Source organism: Ambystoma mexicanum, chromosome 11, assembly GCF_040938575.1.
Source record: "Ambystoma mexicanum isolate Mex_15411 chromosome 11, UKY_AmexF1_1, whole genome shotgun sequence".
Lineage (NCBI taxonomy): Eukaryota > Metazoa > Chordata > Amphibia > Caudata > Ambystomatidae > Ambystoma > Ambystoma mexicanum.
The window spans coordinates 473,332,367-473,353,973 of NC_090934.1; the positions used below are offsets into that span (position 1 = coordinate 473,332,367).

At 46.0% G+C, this 21,607-nt stretch overlaps 1 protein-coding gene across 2 annotated transcripts in view; it reads left to right on the forward strand.

The window, feature by feature from the left end:
• The window catches only part of ALX4 (ALX homeobox 4), a 187,500-nt gene that overhangs the window by 91,996 nt on the left and 73,897 nt on the right, over window positions 1-21,607 (forward strand). The window lies entirely within an intron of this gene.

Below are 21,607 nucleotides of genomic sequence, written 5' to 3' on the forward strand. Positions count from 1 at the left end.
TCATGGGCATTCTACCTTTCCTCACCTTCCGCCAGAAGCTCAACGTCTCCAGAGTGCTGGTTCTCTCTAGGCTTGATAACTGCAACAGCCTCTTCCTCAACCAGAATAGGACTGCAAGAATTATCCTTGGCCGCGGGCCAGGGACCGCATCTCTCCAGCCCTAAAATCTCTCCACTGTCACCCAGTGACCTCAATGATCAAATTCAAGACCCTTTGCATCATCCACAAGGCTGTCTGGGGCCTGGGAACTCTGTACATCCAGCTTTCTCTCCCTAAATACCTCCCAGACAGAGACTTTTGGTCTCTGGCTCCAACTCTCTGCAGATCAAATGTTTCTCCAAGCATAGAGGAGTAGGTAGATCCCTTTCCTCGGCTGCCTCCTCCCTTTGAAACGGCCTCCCTCCCCCCTCAGACTTGTGCTGGATCTTCTTAACTTCTCAAGACTTTTCATTTCTCCTCTTCCTTCCCTCTCCCCCTCCCGGGCTAAGCTCTCCATCTGCTGCTGCGATATAGGAGCCAGACCATGCCTTACCAATCCCCCAGCACCCTTTCCCAGCACTTGCCCTTGGGCCCCCTTTCTCGCACTAGCCCAACTTGGTCCTCCCTGTCCACAACACTCATCCCCCTGCCCCTTCCCTGGCACTTGCCAGCTTGGCCTACCCAGTAGCTGCCCGCCCCACCCTTGGGGGTACCCCACTCCTGCACTTCTCCCTCCACTCCCTCTCTTGCACTTACCACTTTGTCATGCACTTGCACGGTAGGATTGTCACAAGCCCAATATAACCGTTTTGTTGTTCTACTTTTTATTCCCATGTCCTCCCCCCATCTTGTCTTGTGGCACCTGGAAACACCTGTGTATAGGCACCATCCAAATGTCCAATCAAATAACAAAATAAAAATAAAAAAATAAGAGAGAGGATGTGTGGGCAGCTGTCTCCTACACATAAAGCCACTTCATGTTTAAACTAATCAGGGTGAGATGAATTCTGGATAACAAACACCAATGTGAAAAATTATATTTGAAAACAAATACGAGCTGCTGCAGTTATGTGAATCCAGCGAGACAGGCTTACCAAAAATGTGTGTTTCTGTGGTGGATTGTATATCTTAGACCATGTTCCTCAATCGAGACAACAAAGATGCCACGGTTTGTGAAGTCACTCGACTGTCTAATTCCATGAGTCGTGGATGGAAAAATCTTAAAACTTTTTTGTTATTTATTTAAATTGTATTTAATTGTTGTTTTATAACACGTCTAATACTGTACCTGAGTTCGGGTTCGAAGCGCGAATCCGGTATTCGAACCTCTGTTGCTATGCGTAGTCTTTCTTCCAAGACCAGCGAGTTGCCCCTCTGCTATCCTCTGTTCCCTTACAGCTTTGTAAGACTGTGTGTTTTGTTTACTGCATGCTCACATTTGCCTTTTGGGTGCATATTCTCAGGGATGGACTGGGAAGGGGGGCAAAGGGACAAAAACCTCCCAGGCTGGCTGGGCTGCTTCCCCATGGGCAAGAGCTCCAAAATGTATAAGAAATAATCATAAAAGACTAAATACTTCAGAATCTAGCTTGTCACAAAGGAACCGAGTGCTGAAAAGCCTGTTCAGATTTTTTGTAAATGGGGTGAGGCATTCGTCATGATGTCAGCAATGTTGTAGATGTGCCTGGGTGGCCCCACACATGGACCTCCACAGTGTGAGCGGAAGAGGAGTTTAGGCTGGAGCGGAATGTTCATACCACCCAATGGAAATGCATGCATTTAAATAACAGATTCTGTGTCCCTGGATGGTAATGTTGGCATGAATGCTTCCCATACACCATTGGTTGGTTTTAATCCACAGCAGTTTATCCCAACTCCTACTGGCAGAGGAATTAAGGGTCCATGGTCCTCATTATGAGTTGGGTGGTATTCCAGCTGTAAATCTGCCAGAATACCGACCAACGGAATTGACCTACACCGCTTGGTCTGGCGGAATCACAGCCAGATTACAAGTGGCAATGGCGGAGCTAATCCCCATTTTTTATTAGAGTCCATTGGACTCCATGGGTCATTTTTGGCAGAATTACTGCCACAGTAATTCTGCCAATTTTGCCAATTTTACCCGGAAAGTGGCAGCATTTACTTGATGCTGGAGTTAAATCCCCCACTCCAGGGCTATGCTCAGAGTATGGTGGTGCGGGAAAAGTGGCGGTAATCCTGTTACCGCTAATTATTTCCTGCACTGCCATACTTATAATGAGCCCCCATATCTTATTACTCATTGGTTTGATTCTGTACAAATGCTTCCCTATGTTCTGGTGAACTTCTTGATCTCCAGTGTGTTCATACACCCATGGATGTTACTTATATAGTGCTTATAGAAGTAGCTGTTGGACTGTTTGTAGTACTCACCTTTGGACACAGTTGAAAAACACACATAGAAAGATGTAACATTCAGGTATTAATTATTAGAAGACTAAAAACTAAGGGGGTTATTCAGAGTTTGGCAGACTTTTTAATACTGCTGAAGAAAGTTACCAGCTCCAACCTTGGTACTTCTGGAAATCTGCCCTAATGAAAAACATCTGCCTGCATCAAAATCAGATGCCGGAGGAGACGACAAGCTTGTCAGGGGAGTTGGAGGGTTGGCAGATTTGGGGATTACAATCCACGCCCCTGCTCCAACTCACAAAACAAGGACTATTGTACTACTAATAAAAGAAATTGCATGATATGTTTTATGCATAGATGTTTAAGTGGAAAATTACCCTTAATCCAAATGACTTGTGTTGCAGGGATTCAGTCACAAATCGGGCTGTGATGGATCATTTTGGCCTCCAAATGCTATGCTTCAGATATCCGGGAAACTGGACTTTCTTCAACACAAGATCATCATCACATTTGGGGTTGATCACACTTTCGGCAACCGTCAGGCTGAGAGAGCTTATCAGGCACCACCAAAATACAACAGGGAAACAACCAATGTATAAGAGGGGGGGGTGCTCAACGGGGTAACCCTCTGTTCAGAGAAGTCTCCTACTTGATGTCACTTCCAGGGAGTTGCCAGAAGATTGCACTTCATGTCCAAGGCAGTCGGCAGACCCCATCAGATTCAGGAAGGCTTCTCAAAGCCAGGCATTGTATATGCATCCTAAATGTGTAATCAGTCATTGTTGTCTCTTCAAAGACCTATGCAAAATGTAGAGGCATATGTGTGGCTACACTCAGGAGTTTGACCTTAGAGCACTGGATTCCCCAAAGGACCTTTTTCTACTATGGGCACAGCAGCTGCAACCAAAACCTTTTCCAAGGATTTGGTCTTTACACTGGGAACAGTGGGCTCTCACAGACAAGGCAGGCAATCACACACTCCTCCCAGCAGGAAATATTAGATCATACTAGGGGGTGTGGGGGGAAATCCAATGGAGTTTGATGATGCAATTTTAATGTATACAGTTTTAAAACGACCTATATGAAAGGGGTAATTTGCTCTGTGTACAGGGAGGCTTTCCCAAAACATCATTAACACCAGCCTCTGCCAGGTTGTTGTATGTTACCAGTATTTGGTGATACATTTCTCCCAGTTCCAGTTGTCTTTATTTCCAATAACTTATTAGGATTAGGTGCAAAAACCTCTCTCTAGCGGTTGAGAGTTCCATTCAGCACTGACTTAAAGTTACCTCTTTCTTCTCTTGGCCATTGTGGGGGTTAAGGTACAACAATACATATTTACATTTTCTAATACATGTTTTTTTATGATTTCTTAAAGTAGGGAACACTTTATCTCAATGCTTTGTTTCAAAGTGGACTTGCCAGTTGGCGACATTTTTGGCCCTTGAGATACAATATCGGATTACAAACTAATATGAAGACTGGTTTAATTCTTCTATTTTCACCACCACTGACCCACTAACACAAATGACAACAAATGTTTCCGTAACTGCAGCTTTAATTATTAAAAGGGGCAGTTCTTCCATTTATAAATAAATTGCAATGGAAACAAAGCACTCTGTTTTTAGTATTTCATCCAAAGTTACAGGAAAAACATGCCTTAAAATGCAAGGGCCACACAACCTAGGCACTATCCCAGTCTTGCAGTGGAGGCACATAATATGGAAGAATTGACTGCGCCAGATGTTTGGGCCTGATCTGAGAACATTATTCTCTGATGGAACGTTTGGTGGGGAAGAGGGCTGGACAATAGGAGTTATTGGTATATTCAAAGGTAAAAAATGAAAATTAGAGTACAATGTTAAACAGAATTCCTTGATACTGTAATTGGGATCCAGACAGAACAAATGCCATTTGCCAGTAGGGAAGAGAGAGTCCAAATGTGCTCCTGGCCCCTGTAGGTAGCTAGTAGGGCTTCTGTAGTACTGGGGAGTTTCCTTTTTTAGTTTTGTGATGCAGCCTTTGGCTTTTAGGGGTCAATGTATAGGGTGCTTTTATATTTGAGTTCCGAACTGATCATGCAGCGACTATTGGGGCATCAATTCCAAGGTCAGCATGCAAGATATATTTCCTCTGATGGCTTACTGGTGATAGAGCTCACTGTGACATTGTTGGAGAGGCAGCATGCCATCTTCCTACGTGTCATTGTAATATTTGGATTTATTAATTATATGGCACACACCAAAATCATTTGTGTCCCTTCAAAATTGAACATTAAGTTCCATTTATATTCCGCTCAGGGCTACTCAATAGAACGCTCACAAAAATGTGAATAGTTGAGCCTGCTTTGCTGGGTTCAAACGCATGCCTGGCAGATTATGCACATATTCTTGAAGTGACTGTTCAACCCAATGAGCTAACTCAGGAGTTCAGCAATCATCCACATGCCACTACCCATGAACAGACCTGTCGGAATTGTGATCTCTGATAAGCATGCTGGAGATTCCGCAGCGCCCTCAAATGACTTGTCGCGACACTTGTTAAATAGCCAGTGTGCCCCGCAACCAATCATACTGATTGTCAGGTCATGAAAACTAGTAGTTTCAACAAACAGCAATACAAAGGGCAGAGACACTGTGTACCAAGCATAGAACTTGGCCATCAAGGTGGGTCTCACACATGATGGCCCTCAAACTCCAATTGTGGAAAAATGTCTTCCTCTTGACACTCGGACTGCGGCAAATGCCAAAACGTACCGTGTTAGCCTCACCTGCTTGTAAGGATTCACCCTCTCTTGTCTCACATCAAAATCATTGCTGTTAGAAACTATTGGATATCACCATGCCTTGGGTCCATGTCTACGTACCTGGAGCTTGCCGGAACTCTATCATCCAAAGCCTAGCACCAATCCCAAGTTAAGCATTACAGCGCTGCCAGGTGGCAGCACCATGCCTGGCCATGCCAGTTAAAGTCGAATTTGAGAGCCTGCCACTTATCCATTAAGTAATTTGTGCAATGGGCTTCAACTCTGACTCTACCAAGATCACACCTGATTCCGTATGTACTCATTTTCACTGACATCATCTAAGGCCATCCGAGGTCGTCCTCAGTAGATAGAAGGCAAAGTGAAACATTTTCTGTGGCTCAAAGCGTCAAGCTCACCACCCAACCATCAGCTTCCTATAGAGCTTGATCATTTGGGATTTCCATCAGTGTTAACTACAGGGTCTAAATGAGAGTCTTTGCCCAGTTCGCTATTCTCTTAGATTGCAGAAATCCACAGCTTCTCAGTGGACGCATGTCTTAATGTGCTGTCTCCTTTCATGCTGACCCTCTCCTGAATGGACTCGTCCTCCTTTGGGGCCTTCCCATTGCTGCGATACCCCTATCATCATGATTACTGCCAAATGGAACCTTTTTCTTTACTTGTATTAACAGGACCTCTGAGACTTGATAGCACCCCAAAGGAGAGGTGTAGGGAGGTGAGATAATTGTACTTGGGGAAAAATGTAGATGACATTGCATCCTGCTTTTATGAAGTGCTGACTCGTCCGAATCTGTATTGAACTGATTGCTTTGAAACTTAATAGAGCAGAACTTGTTGTGACTATTGGTGGAAAGCTAGGATTCATTTCTGGAATGTCTGTCATGACGGCACCAATCAGAGTCTTCTATCATGGAATTTAAGCCAATATGGCGTCGGTCACACAATGTTATATCATGCAATCAGTAGCAGAGTGGTATATCATGGAATGCCAGTCAGTCTGCCAGCATTGAGGTAAGGGTAGACATCTCACGAGTTAAGCACTGACCTCGGCCTTGCGGCCAGGTTGCACTTTGCAAGTTCCACCCCGTGGCAGGGCGGAATCCGCTTTTCATCCTTCAGATTGAGTATCATTCATTTGGACAAAGAGAACTTCTGTAATTACAATGCTTGGAAGCAGGAGCAATTGGGCATGAACGCAAATTATGATCTCTTCTTTTATTATTAATATCCACATGCCACCACTCACAAATGTATTCTATCACGGAATGCCAGCCAGTATGCTGCCAGTTACAGAGGTTCTATTGAGAATCAGGGCTGAGTCTCAAGTCGATAGGCCTCATTACACGGTAGGCGGTAAGGGATTACCGGCACCGGTAAGGGCACCGGTGCCGGTAATCCCTTACCGCCCTACTACGAGGTCCCTTAGCGGGTCCCTTCCCTAACGCCTGGTTTTACCAGGCGTTAGGGAAGGGACCCGCTAAGGGACTTCAGAGCTAATAACAGTACCGCAAATTGCGGTACCGTTATTAGCTCCTTCCCCATTCCCATTGAGCCCTATGGGGGCTCAAATGGGAATGGGGAATGGCTCCCGGAATGGGGACTTATCGGGTCCTCCAGGGTCGGAATGACCCGGTAAGTCCCTATTCCGGGAACACGGACCCGGAATGCGGTAAGGGGGTAGCCATGGTGCTAATAGCGCCATGGCTACCGCCTACCGTGTAATGAGGCCCGATGTTTTGGAAAGTGCTGTGAGGTCTATGAATTAGCACCTTGGAAAACGTTATTATGTTGTGCCTTATTCGCTGAAAGGTCCTTGCAGCGTTCCCAAATGTATGAGCTGTTCCAGCACGCGTCCTTAGCACAAAACAGTGACTTTATTTTTAGAGTAAGTACTATTTTTTTTTCTTAGAATGAAAACGGTTCCCTTTTCTCATACGCTGGGAACCCTTGTGCTTGGATCCCCTGAGCCGGAGTCTGAGTCAGAGAGTATTTTTACAGGGTTTCCATGTCCCTGGGGCTGTTTTGGCACGAGATGTTTTGATGTGGTGTCCTTGGTTTTGACATGGTATTTATTCAGTCTGACCCATTGCTCACCCCCGAAAATCAGACCACAGCTCATCCTCTGATGTCAAACAGCCCCCCTTTAAAGGGATTGTCTGACTCTCTGACGTCAACATCCATACTTACTGCAGTATTCTCTAGACAAAAAAAAGGCAGATCGATGTTTGGAGGTAGAAATGTGTCGCACACGAGCAGCAAACGCGCAGCTGCCATGTTGCTTTTCCAGCCACAGGAAAAAATGTGCAGCAAAATCTGCTAAACGTTTTATGGCATGCATCTATTGTTTAACACCAAACGTTGTATCTTGTTTATCAATCACTTGACTAGGATACACTATACTGTTAAGACACACACACACAAACTCATTTAAACTACTTGCACAGAGGGGGGTAAAACATTGCACGTCCTATATCAGTTCATGTCCTTGTCCAGATTTAAGCAGCTAATGAGAGAGTGGTGTATAGATTGCAATCACTTGTGTTATACGATTGTGGTGGACCTAAGGATGAGTTAAGGTTGATCTCTGTAATTATGTTCCATAGATGTTAAAGGCTCTATTGTGACAGCATCGCTGGCATCTTGTCGTTAGCCTTTTAAAGCACGCTGATAAACACATCTGATAAAGACACCATTTATTTGGAATATCTCCAAAACGAAAACACAGATTTTAAGCATTTCCTCAAAAGGCACATCTTAGTAAACGCAGAAGGAATGCCAAATCCCATTAAGTTCTGTTAGGTTGTTTTGGAGCTATGAGTGAGTAATCGAGTAATATTAGTAGTGGTAGTAGCAAACACAACATCCATTTTCACCAGTACTCAGACGACACACAAATATACTTCCATATCTCCTCCCCTTCGCATCTACACAACCTAAAAAGCTGTCTGTCCACCATCACCACCTGGATGGCCACACACTCGTCTCGGGAGAATAGCTCAGGGGCAACGTGCTCGCCTTGGAAGCAAGACGACACAGAGCAACACAGGTTCGATCCCCAGGTCCGTGCTTAGAAACCTCTGGGTATTAAGTGCGTTGCAACCCTTCCAAAACTGAATACCTCCTCATCTGCCTCCCCCACACTCCCATCCCCCTCAAGCACAAACCTAACCATGCGACTTGGAAAAAAAAACTCATCACAGAAAACTTGCTTATATCGCCTCCACAACCCCTTTGGCCTCACCATCTACCCCCACTTTTCATTCACATACCTGCTCTTACCAAAACATGCAATCTAAAAACACACCTCCTACGCAAGATAAGACACATCCTTCACCCTGACGACTTTCGCACTGCAGTCCTAGCACTGGTTCCATCAAGCTTGACCACGGTAGTGTTCTCCTCACTGGACCTCCCAACAGCACATTTGCCCCGCTGCAAGCCATTTAAAACACATCCTCTACCTACTCAAACACTCGCGCATCACCCCAGCCCTCACCCAGGTTCACTGGCACTGTGTACCCCAGAGAATTTCCCTCAAAGGACTCTGCATTATATTCAAAGCCATCCACCGCAAAACCCCATCTTACCTTCACGACAAATCTAAAGCCATCATCCACACAAACACAAGTCAAGCTAGCCAGCATCTTCTACACATTCCACCCTGAAAACTAACAAAAACATAAAACAAGCATTCACCCAGTGGGGCCCCACAGCATGGAACACCCTAACCTAATGACATTTTTGACATTATTTCCAATGAAAACCCTGACATCCTATTCATCATTGAAACTTGGAATCACCAACGACTACGGACCCATCACACTACTCCCCGAACACCACCTCTCAGTCATATCGACTGAGAATCTACACTGCATCTCTAAATGTGACTCATTACAAGTAAAGATCTGGCTCCTCCCAGTCTTCCCCCACCCCTAGCTTCCTACTCATATACAGGCCTCCAGGCTATAACAGGAACTTCACTGTTTCTCCTTCAGTGACACCCTATCAGCCACCCTAATCCTGCATCCACCCCTCACTAGATTACAAGATTTCAACATCTGGTTTGACGTCCCCACCAATCCGAAGACCCGTTCTCTGACAATTTAGAAGCTCTCAGCTCAACTCAGATGATCTCCCTCCCAACCGAAACTACAGGGCACACCCTCAACACCCTTTTCAGCACAACAGACCTACTCTCCATCCCCCCACCTCATCCACTAATCAGGACAGATCACTACGCTATATTCTGTTCCCTCGTGCATCCTCCTCTCGTTGCCACCCCCTCAATCCCAGCTCTAACCCTTGCCCGCAGTACGTCTCTGGAATAAAGTCATCAAAAACCCTGATCTGGCCAATGCACTCCTAAACATCCTTCCAGAACTCCCAGCGCAGGGAGGATAACTCTCCACTGACCTTTTTGATCCTTGGCTCACCAGTGCCATGACCCCCCTCACACTGACTAGACGCACCTCTCAGAGATCAGCCCCATCCCAAAGTGGTACACCCACCCCTTAAATCTGTTAAAACCATCAAGCATCACCTAAAACGAACTTGGGAGTACAAACCCCACACCTCAAAACAAAATGGCTTGTGCAAGATTAAATAGGGCCTACCTGACCGAAATAAGAAAAGCAAAATAAATCTTATATGGAAACCAGATTTCTAACTGCAATAACGCGAGCAGGGAACTCCACAAAATCATCACTGAATTCAAGACGCCAAGCTACTCAACTCCTCACTTCCCACACTCCCAAGCTTTCTGCAACAGACCATCTGACCACTTTCCCAACATTGCTATGGAGAGACACTGTCTCATCCTCTCCAAACTAGCGTTGGTAACCCCTCTTACTCCCGTCCTATCCCTCCGTGGCCAACTCGACCAGTCCTCTCCTCATTCACACCAGAGGCGTAGACAGGGTAGGGCTTGAGCGGGCAAGGCCCACCCAAAATCTATAAATACCCACTCAGCAGTGATGTGTGGGCATTTACAGATGTTAATGTCACTGCGGTGGGCCCAACTACATTAGCTTCAGGCCCCACTTGTTAGACAATACTGGCTACGCCTCTGATTCACACCCATCTCCCACCCTGATTTCATCAAACTCCTAGCACTAAGCCCCTGCAGATCTCTGTCCCACTACACTTTTTAAAAGAATTCCTAACTACAACATTTGATGGAAACGTTGCCCGGGCAATAATTAACAATTCTCTCTCGTACGGTCTCTTCCTGGAAGCATTCAAAACCTCACATGTCAAGCCCCTCGTCATAAAACCCTCTCTCTACCCCCTCTTTCTTTCAAACTACAGATCCATCTCCAACTGCCTCTTCATTGCTAAACTCCTAGACTGCACTGCTTACAATCAACTCGGCCTAGTCACAGAAGCCAGAATGCTCCTCGACCTAGCCCAATCTGGCTTCAGACCCCTTCGAGGAACCGAATCTGTTCTTGTGTCGACCTGGGATGATCTAAAAAGAACAGCTGACTCAGAAGGATGCACTGCATTCATCCTGCTCGATCTGATGCTTTTGACACCATTGACCACGCAATTCTCATGGACAGGCTTCGCATCAAAGACTCTGCTCTAAAATGGATCTCATCCTTCCTTTCCAATCGATCACAAATCACGCTTCCACCTTTCACCTCGACCCCTCACCCTGTCCCAATAGGGGTGCCTCAGGGACGTGTCCTGAGCACATGCAGTGAGGTCTGGTCTTCCTGTTGCTCCTGCTGAGATCCTGTATCAATCCTTGCTGCATCAACAAAAAACACTTTATTTTTGCTGCAGACTGCAATTACTACAAGGGGAATGTGGCGCCCAAGTAACCGGCACTTCTCTGACAAAAATCAGACCTGGCAACCCACAGAACTCTGACGAGCGACCTGCCTTACCCAAAATGGCGACCGCGGTGGACCTGCGAGGCGCTGGCTTCTAGCTGCTCACCAGGAGGCCCTACAGTCCCCTGATGCTGAGGAGCAACCTGAATAGAAGAGCGGAACAACCGCCACACATCCGCCCCAGGGATACTAGGTGAGCAGGGGGGGTTCCCCCCCCACGTTATGAGCATTTGAAACAGTGGGATCCTCCGCACACATCCACGGCCCGGCAGTGCAAATCGACCCTCACCCCAGCCTTCCTAGACACCCATGGACTGGGGCCCCTGCCAGGACTGAAAACACTGGTTCAGACACTACAGTCCCCGCTTGAATGACAGCATCGAATTCACAGACCTGCAGCCCCGAAGAGCGGAATACGAAGGAGCGGACCGCCAACATAATTTTAGCAGCGGGCGCAGTCAGGCCTTGGCTGCCCACCACCGGGTTGACTGACTCTTACTGCCTTCCCCATGGTGTGGGTTCACCCAGTTGAAGTGCTGCCTGGATTGGCCAGGGGGGTACCCACCCAACCTCCACCAGGAACTGGATGGACCAGCTGGGGGTAACATCCCTCCATCAATGATAAACCTGAGCTGACAAAGGAAACGACGGCGGCACCTGCGGGCGACCACTTCTTTCAACAGCTGCACCTCACTCCCCACACATGCAAGTGGTGGGCTAATACCATGTTAAGCACATCAGAATAGTACTGTATTGCTCTCACTTGATGAAACACTAAACAACTACTTGCCTCACGGTGCTGCATGCATGGAGTGGCTGCCCATGCATACCACCTACGAGTACTGCCTCATCACCGCGCCATGGGGATCCTCTCCAGCCGCGCTCTCTCGCCGACGCCCGTGGTTCACTTGCTTTCGGACAACACAGGTGGCTCCCCCTGATTAACAGCCTGCACCTTTAAGCAACTAATGGCCGCTTCTGGGCCCCTTACCTGGCTAGCTCCCTCCAAGCACCTGCTTACTTATCTGCTACTACACAACAACTGTACCAAAGTGGTGGCACTGGAGGCACAACTCCGAAGCGGGGACTACATGAATGCATAGCCCTTCCGGCCTCGCTGGCAACAAAAACCACACAGACACAGGAGTAAAAGCCCAAACCAGCCATTGGAATCCAGTGCTTGCAGGTACATATCACCCCTACACATTGACATCTAGACTGTGCAGTGCCTGCCCCCGCCTCGGCTCCTAGGAATGTCACCAACAAAAAACAAGGGAAAATCGTCAATCGTGGACTCATTTGCCGGCCAAAAGAATCAAGGGAAGGCCAGCCAAACTGAAGCTGGCGCGCATGTTGAGCTATCTACCCAAGTACAAAACCCCCATGAGGACCAAGTTCTCGCCACAATTGTCGCTCTTAAATCATCCCTTGAAACCAAAAGTGACGAGATCAAGGTCGATGTCCAGCTTCTCTGTCAAGATGTCAGGCAATTGGCAGAGAGGGTCACAACCATCGAACTGAGGCTGAAAGAGTCGACCGACACCACCAAAGACCCAGTGGCACGTGTCAATGAGCTTGAAATGCAGAACAGCGCATTGGAGTCACGCGCTGAAGATGCTAGGGGCAGATCCTGCCGGAACAATGTCTGCATGCTGGGCCTTCCAGAGGGAGCTGATGGTCCAGATCCAACGACCTACATTGAGAATATGTTGCTGAAAGAAACTGGACCCAGCAAGCTCTCACAAGGTTTCACTGTTAAACACGCTCGCTGCTCACTTAGAAAAAGACCCCCGCCCGGATCCCACCTAGGCCGCTCATAGCCAGGATTTTGAATTTCTATGACAGGGAAATTATCCTTAAATTCTCCAGAGAGGGCGATGACATACAAAGAGACAGTTCCAAGATTACGATATACCCTGACTATACAACTACAGTCCAGAGAATCAGGAACACCTTTGTGCAAGGCTCCGACAACTGGGCCTTAAATATATGCTAATGTACCCTGCCGAACTGAAGATCATCTACAACAATAGGTCACATTTCCTTGAAAGTCCTGCGGCAGCCAATATGTGGTTGGAACATAAGATCCTGGCTATCAAAATCGACACTGATACCTGAACAAATACTCGGCCACAACTACTTTCTCTAAGCCTATTGACATTTTGACGCCCTTAATGTCCTGATGTGGTTTAAGGTACCACTATGTCGGGTTCGTAAATTGGGTGCCACACAACTCATAGACCCATCATACTCTCTGCTGTAATTGTAGTTGAAATCGCTTCAACAGTATCTTTTAGTTCAGTAGGGGGCGAAGAACCCAGTCTTATGCCGCTACTCCAATCTGCCCACCTCAAGTTGACAATGGGAACCAGCCCGTTGCTGGCTGCCCCGACCTGTACCCAATGGCTGAGTTTGGCCTTGATAGTACCGGTATACACGAGCAATATACACCTGCTGGGAAATGTTTCGCAGTTCTGTTGCTTCTGTTATCTTTCTTTTGGTTACTCTGTGCACTAAGGCTCTTAAGGTGTTGCGACAGGGGGCACATGGAGACTTGGAATGGGTATGCAAAGCCTGCCCCCCTCATCTGGCATGTGCAGCTTGCCACAGCACTGACGGGCAAGCACTGCCGGTGCCTCTTTGGTACAAGACGGGTATGACACCCTGGTCTGTGGAGGGGGGGGGGGGGTCCCTGGCTGGTGTGGTTTCTCTTTCTATCCATCTATGGCCCCAATTACGGTAATAACATGGAATGTGAGAGGAAGGGGGACTTATCTTCATAGAAATAGAGTGAAATCCTCCCTGAAACGCAAAAGAATATCTATAGCACTGATTCATGAGACACATCTGCTTGCAGATGATCTGGAAGCAATTCTGAATCACTGGGCCGGGACAAGATATGGGGCCGCATACTCCAAGTTTGCTAAGGGGTTGCTCATCTGCATAGATGATTCACTACCATTCCAACTACTAGACGTGGAGAGGGACAAGGAGGGACGGTATGTAATCTTACAAGGTTACCTAGAACACAGGGAAATTTGCATTGTGAATTTGTATTTCTCAAACCATAACATCCCAGCTCATGTACGCGCCATAAGCAGCACTGCTGCGTCAAGACGCAAGGGCTTCTTCCTATGGGGTGGAGACTTTAACTGTGTAAGGGACACTGCAGTGGACAGATCCCCCCCCCCCCCCACAGCCACTATAGCTTTAAACGCAGCTATAACTGACCTAGACCTGGTGGATGTCTGGACAGAATTACACCCTGTCACTAGAGGCTATTCATATCACTCATCCCCCAAGGACCTGCACACTAGAATCAATTACTTCTTTGCAGGGTTGGGACAGATGACAGAGATATGCAACATGGAATACCTTGGATGCTCCATATCTTACCACTCTCCTTTGGTGATTGAATGGAACGCCACAAGCCCAAGGTCCCCTATCCTGACTTGGCGCATGCCGGTGGGTGCTCCAACGGACTCAGCTTTCAGAAAGACGCTCCAGTACTTTCTGACTGATTTCTTGGAACCTAATATTGGAAGTGTTAAAGAATGGGGCACTATTTGGGAAACAATGAAAGTGGTAACATGGGGCGAGATGATAGCAGGTGCTGGCGGCATTAGCCGCAAACCTCGAGACGACTTAGAAGCTATGGAGGAGGAAATCCAAAATCACAAGACCCGACACACAGACTTGCAGGCTACTGAGCGGGAACTAGCAGAGACGCGGACCTGCTGTCTTGAAGCGTGGTAAAGGCTCTCCAAGTTTGATTACGCCACTCGTACAGCTCAATCACACGCTGAGGGCGACAAACCAGGAAGAATATTAGCGTGGCTCTGCAGGAAAGAACACCCACGACCCTTGGCCATCTTACTCAATGACGAATCTGGGGCCCCGTGGAGACCACAACTCGCAATAAATGACATCTTCACTGCATACTACACTAAGCTGTACAGTCATGACAAGCAGGTATCCCACGAAAATATCACTGAGGCACTTTCACTACTTCCGCTCCCAAAGCTCACACAGACACAACGGGCCCTACTGGACTAGCCCATTACTGTGGAAGAACTCTCTGATGCAATAACCTCCCTCTCTGCGAGCAAAACCCCGGGGAGTGATGGACTCCCCCCGGAATTATATAAGGCCTACAGCGGCACTTTGGCTCCCTTGCTCCATAAGGTGTTTGTTGAGGCTTACGATAAACATTCTGTGGCTCAATTGCAATTTGTCATTCTTGAACATGTGGTATTACCTAGATGAGGAGGCAGCCTTCAAAGACTCTTGCAACAAAGAGAGACATATTGGATCGAGCATTTGGATTCAATGTACCCTAGGGGAATGAACCTCGAATGGGACCTATGCTGCTTTTTGTAATTCAAGATATTGTTGGCCATGATCCTGTACATTCCTCTGATCTGATCTGTTGTGAAATTTGATGCCATAGGATTGTGAAATTCATGAGAACCCAGGGAATCTATAATATTATATAAGATCTCTTGACGAATGGTGGTAATACATTACTGTTACGATATAAGGATAAAGAATTGGCTGTTGGTTATAATGGTCTACGAGAAAGATTTTGGTCAGACTTGATGAGGTCAATGGTGTATGGATCATTGAGTCATAAAATGCCGGTTTAAACCATGTAACATCGAGATTAAGTTCAGGCTAGGATGCACATACAATTGCTCTACATGTCACTTGATCTGCTGTTGGTTATAATGGTCTACGAGAAAGATTAGGATTAAGATAGGCACCCCGTTGTAGGGACAGGGTGTTCTTCTAACAGGGCGAGATAGCTACACCCCGCCGTTGCTCTTCCTCCCTGCATTTCCCTATCTAATACACGGGATGTGAGTTTTTGCCACGTATACATAATCTTTCTCTAAAGAATCTTTCTGAATGTGATAAACCACAGTTTACCTAACGATTACGGAATGTAAGATACCCATATTTTTTAATTTCCCTTATGTTTTGCCTTGCCTACAAAGTGGGTCAAGCACATATAACCTGAACCGGAAGACGCTAGGGGAATATGATATAAGTACCATGATTACGGACCATGAACGAGCACTTGTATTGCATTTTCCTAAGAATGTCTGCTGGATTACCAGATTTAGACTGTTCCAGATCAATGTGCTCCATCACACGTACATGACCCCCAATAGAGCCAAATTTAACAAAGATAGGTGTTCATCCTGTCTATGGTGCAAACTTGAAGAGGCAGACCAAATCCACATGTTATGTAAATGTTCCAAAGTGCAAGCTTTCTGGTCCTGTATCGAACACGCCTGTAGGGCAGCCGGTATTGCAAGATATAACTGGAGTCTGCTGGAGTGCCTGCTTGGGGCATACTCTAGAAGAAGGGAAATCAGACCTATCACCAGATTCATGGAGTTAGCCTGTATCCTTGCTAAGTGATGCATCACCATGTCCTGGAAACAACAAAAGGGCTCCAATACAAACGGTGGTATCTTAAACGTGAGACTTGGTGCCACGCTGAGACAAAAGGATGGGCCGGTTCATTACAGGGCCTTGATGAAGTCAAGCGGGAACTTATGAATCTTGGAAAGCACTTGTTTATGACATGTTCCACCCCTCGACGACAAACCCCCATGAACGCCTACCGAATTTTATGTTTCTCTTGCTTGATAGGATTGAGAACTGCATCCACCCCTCCAATCCATATCATTAACTAGTACTCCCCCATCACCCACTTTTACGTGCCTGTACCATGCCTCAGCTTCCACTTTAGCATCCTTTTCGTTCACCCTGAATGAGAGCCCAGTTGTTAAGCATGGAAAGTTTGACTTATATGTGGTTTGCTCCCCTCTCCCTTTATCCCCTTGGTACCATAATTACTGATCTAGCAATGTTTATCTATATGTACACTGAATTTGCCATTTATCAATGTTAACTGCTGATGTTCTGTCAATTACATTAAATGCCAATAAACACAGTTTAAAATAAAAATAAAATAGGGGTCCCTCAAGGAGCCTCCCTGTCACTCTTTCTCTTCAATATCTACATCAGCCCACTGCTGGCATACATCCGCTGCCACAATCTTTCATGTTACAACTATGCAGATGACACCCAGATAATTTTCAAGATCCCCAAAACACCAACATCCTCCTGCCAGACCTCTCCTCCTGCCTCTCTGCAATCGATAACTGGATGACAGCCATCCACCTTTCTCCTTAACCCTGGCAAAACTGAAATACTACTATGCGGCAAAACTGCTCTCATCCCCTTACCGATACCCTGGCCACACGCCCTAGGAGCCCCACCTGCAGATTCCACCTTTGTACTAAATCTGGGATGCACAATGGAGCTATCCCTCTCCCAACACATCAACTCCCTATGCAGAACTTTCAACTTCTACTTATGGACCCTAAAATGCATCTTCCCTATCCTACCCTCCTAGACTCTCTGCAACTCTTGCCATTATTTTCTCCTGCCTAGACTATGCCAACTCCCCCTATCTAGGCGTCCCAACATATCAGCCCAGGAAACTCCAACGAATCCAAAACTCTGCAGCCAGATACCCCCTTGCCCTCTCACCATGAGAACATATCAACCCTGCCCTCAGAGTACACTGGCTCCCTATCAGCTGACGGGCTACTTTAAAGCCCTGTGTATCACACACCGCACCCTCCATAACAGTGGATCAGTGTTCCTCCAGGACAAGATCACTCACTACTATCACTATCTTACCAAATCTCTCCGATCAGGCTCAGCACTCCTTTTCGTAACACCCCCCACACCACCACCAGAATGGAAGGATCCCCCTTCTCTATCCAAGCCCCATCACCTCCAATCTGGAACTCCCTTCCACTACACATCTGCCACAACGAACACTACCTCTCATTCAGAAAGGACCTAAAATGCGGCTATTTCCAGTAGCATCCTGAACCGCCTAGTGGAATGGAGTCCCTCTATCACATCATCACTTTTCCAGCCACAGCCGTGTTCCTATCCAAACCAGTTGTTCAGCAATGTGTTGCATAACACGGATCAGCCAGGCCATCTCCATCCCCCTAGTAACAACAGTGAAAAACTCTGCTAGTGGACATGGCTTCCCAAGCGGCACCAGGAATGCCCTAATGAGGAACATGGCCACACTGCACTGGGCAAATGGTATCAGTAATCGCTGCAGCCCCCACCTAGGGTCACCAGCATCCCTCGAAATACACAGTGCACATCAAATGTGTAATGGATGATATCTCCTAAATGGACCATTTCCCCATGCACAGTACCCCATGGGGAGGTCATAATGCCTAGAGGTGACCTTACAGATTAAGCTTTGTACAAACTACCAAACACACTACAAGCCTTAAGAGTTCCTTCCATTCCTCAAACCTAGCACTAGGATACCTTATGTTATGGACTCACCTCTCTCAGTACACCTAAAAGACTTTGGATTTAGCCCATCTAATGCGCCTATGAGCATTGCCAGCAAATGTCAAATAAAGATTAGCGAGATGCTAGATAGTTCTACAAAAGTTAGAAAAGAATCTGAGAAACGTGTAGACCAGTATGTTTTATAAATGCGAAGGCCTTCCACTCAGGGGAGCAGGGGGACAAGGTCCAGCCATTCCTCCCCTTCCTCCTCCCTCTAAGAGTTATTCTCAGTATCCGAATTGAGACCACGGTGGTCCCACACTCTGCATTCCACCTGGATTGTTAACTACTGCGTTAAATCCACCTCCCACAACCTTCAACCTAGGTCCCACACACCATACCTCATAAATAGGCATACTCTACAATAAAGTTATTTTAGCAAGCCAGGGGTTCATGTAGCCTGGCAGAATGCTGGGACATGCCTCTCTCCTGTATCCCATCAGAACTTTGTTCCACAGAATCTAGGACATCGGTGCCATCAGCACTGCTGCTGTTATTGGGTCCACAGGTAATGGCAATAAGCCAATGTACCGAACACGGATTGTACACTACGATATGGTGATATTGGAGGTTACAACAAAATTTAAAATCCCAAGTAATATGATCACTTGAAGTGCAAACGTTTGATTCATGCGGTTAATGGTTGGACGTGTTTCTGCACAATGTTATTCAGAAGTCCAATACTTTCACACAAAGAATAAGAATGCCAGGTGCAGTAGGAAGTAAGACGACGCAGAACAACACAGGTTCCAATCCCGGGTCCATAATAAAAAGCCAATTATAATAATAATTGTAATTATAATCTCCAGGATGAATGTTTACACTCAAGATATATTTCTTACCTTTCTGGCACTTGCAAGAAGTTTCAGAAATAAAAGTGTATGTATCTCTGTTTAACTGTACAAGAGTGATAATCTCATAATGTCACCTGAGATTCAGGGGAGGGAGGGCTATCCCTCTTCCAGAGAGACCAGAGAAATAAAATCTCCAGAGGTTAAGAATGTAGAGGCAGTTCTGTAATATCAAGTATTCTGTATAAGTCTTTGAAATTAATTCTGCTCTCCTGAGGTTAGGACATTTTGTGTGATTGCATAAGAGTATTCCTTCTCTGGGTAGATCCTTAAAGGGACTGATTATCTCTCAAAGTTCAGGATTTATTTGAACTCCTGAGGTAAGAGTTATGTGTGGTTCCCAAAGAGTTGCTGCAATGTAATGAGCTTAGAGATATTTGTGAATCTCGTCCAGATGTCGCGTTATCATTGGAGGTTAGACATAGCTTTGAAATTTCATTAAAAGGGTATTTTTATCCAGAACTTGCCAATATCAATGTAATGTCCTAAAGGAGATGGCCTATCTTGAAGGAATGCATCTCTAATTCCAAGAGAGGTACTCTTGTCTCATGCTGGTGGGAAAAGTGGTTTTAGGAGATGGAATGTTCTCTCCTTGGGTTAATATATCAGCAATTTACCTGGGGTTCTCCGAACAAGATGTGCATAGTCTGCAACTTTTCCGAGACAGCAGCATGACTGGTTTTTGGACCCCAGCAAAAAGGAACACATCTCCAACGCACTACACTTGCACTAGATCCCATCTGGCAACACATTATCTTTAAGACACCATGCATTAACCGAAGAGGTTTTGTGATTGTAGGCCCAAAGTACCTCCAACATAGCATGAGTCAAAGTAGCCTTCAAGATATGATATGACATTTATAACGCACCTGTACATAAGTGTTTCTAGCTGCTGTTCTGTTTGTGCAGACAAGCTCAAGTTGATTGAATTAAACATTATTTTAAGTCTTATCAATGAAAGAGGAGGTAGGGTGAGTCGCTCGTTCAAGGGCCCTGAAATGTGGACTGATTGTCATTGGGACTCAGAGTAGAGTCTGAGCACCTTAAAGTTAGGAAGACAAAGCATTCCAACCTTACTAAACCACATTCCTGTTTGCATAGAGACTTTTTGTAATATGTGCTGTACACACGTACCTACTCAATGGGCCTCTGAAATGCAACTCATAATTTTTTTCATGAAACCCCGTTTTTTCACTTTCCAATTTCCAAACACTTTCCTTTCCCTGATGTACTTTAGTGACCCTTTATGCACACAAAATACCCGACATAAATAATGTCTGAATAATTCCCTGAGTAGTCTGAGCAGACTGAGCATCTAACTAGGCAAGGAATGTCTGTGAAATGCCTTTAAATGTATTTGTATTTTAATCCCATAGGTTTAGGAAGGTTTGTGCAATTCCAAATCAGGATTATTATTGCCTTGAATCAGGTTTATTTTGCTAATTCCGCAAGAGAGATCTTTATCTCTAAACGTTACGAAAACCTACAAAATGACATACAATAGATTGTTCTCTCGAGGTTAGGAACCTCTGTATAATTGCATAATCGAATGCTTTTGTAGTGCATTATTTTGAGTATTAGCCACTAACGCATCTAACAGTCCAGGGGGTGGGGGGGGGGGGGGGGGTGTGTCGGAGATTAGTCTTCCTGTACATCGGCACTTGTCTTTTTTTAGGCTTTAGAACCATTTGGTTCTTTGGCTGTAATGCGGATTTGTGCATACGCTATCTTTTTTTAAACAAAATCCATGTTTTTGTTTCTCAAATCATTCCAAAAAATCATTAGACTATGAATTCAAGACCTGATCATGTCATTTGCTCATTCATGAACTATGTTTTTCTGCCACACAACCTCTTTCTGGCTATAAAGCCCTCCTCACATACCTCATGGCATTATGGCTCGCCACATCGCGGGACAGAAGACGTGGTGCTCAGCAATGGTGCAACTTTACTGAAATGTCAGGGGCGGGGGGACTAACCCTTCAAACTTTGGGAGTGGCGCTAACTTCAGAGACTGCGGGGGAGGGGAAAACGTACTTGTGTAGGGGCATCTAACTTTTGTGCACATTGCGACTATCAAGCATTACACTCTCCGTCACGTCTTAAACCACACACTTAAAGACTGCTGTGTGAATGACCAGTCTCCTGCCCCTGACCCCACCCTTCCCACCCTTCCATTCACTCCCCTGGCATACAAGTGCCAACACCGCCTCAAGATTTCAATTGTCTAAAAATGCATGCATACGAATACATGCAGTTGCTAACAATTAAATATTTTACATTAGTGATCCCTGGGCCTTTGTTAACAGAGCAACCGCTGGCACCATTCATCTTCTGTGTCCTGTCTTGCCACAGCTCTGCTTGTATGGCAGGTTA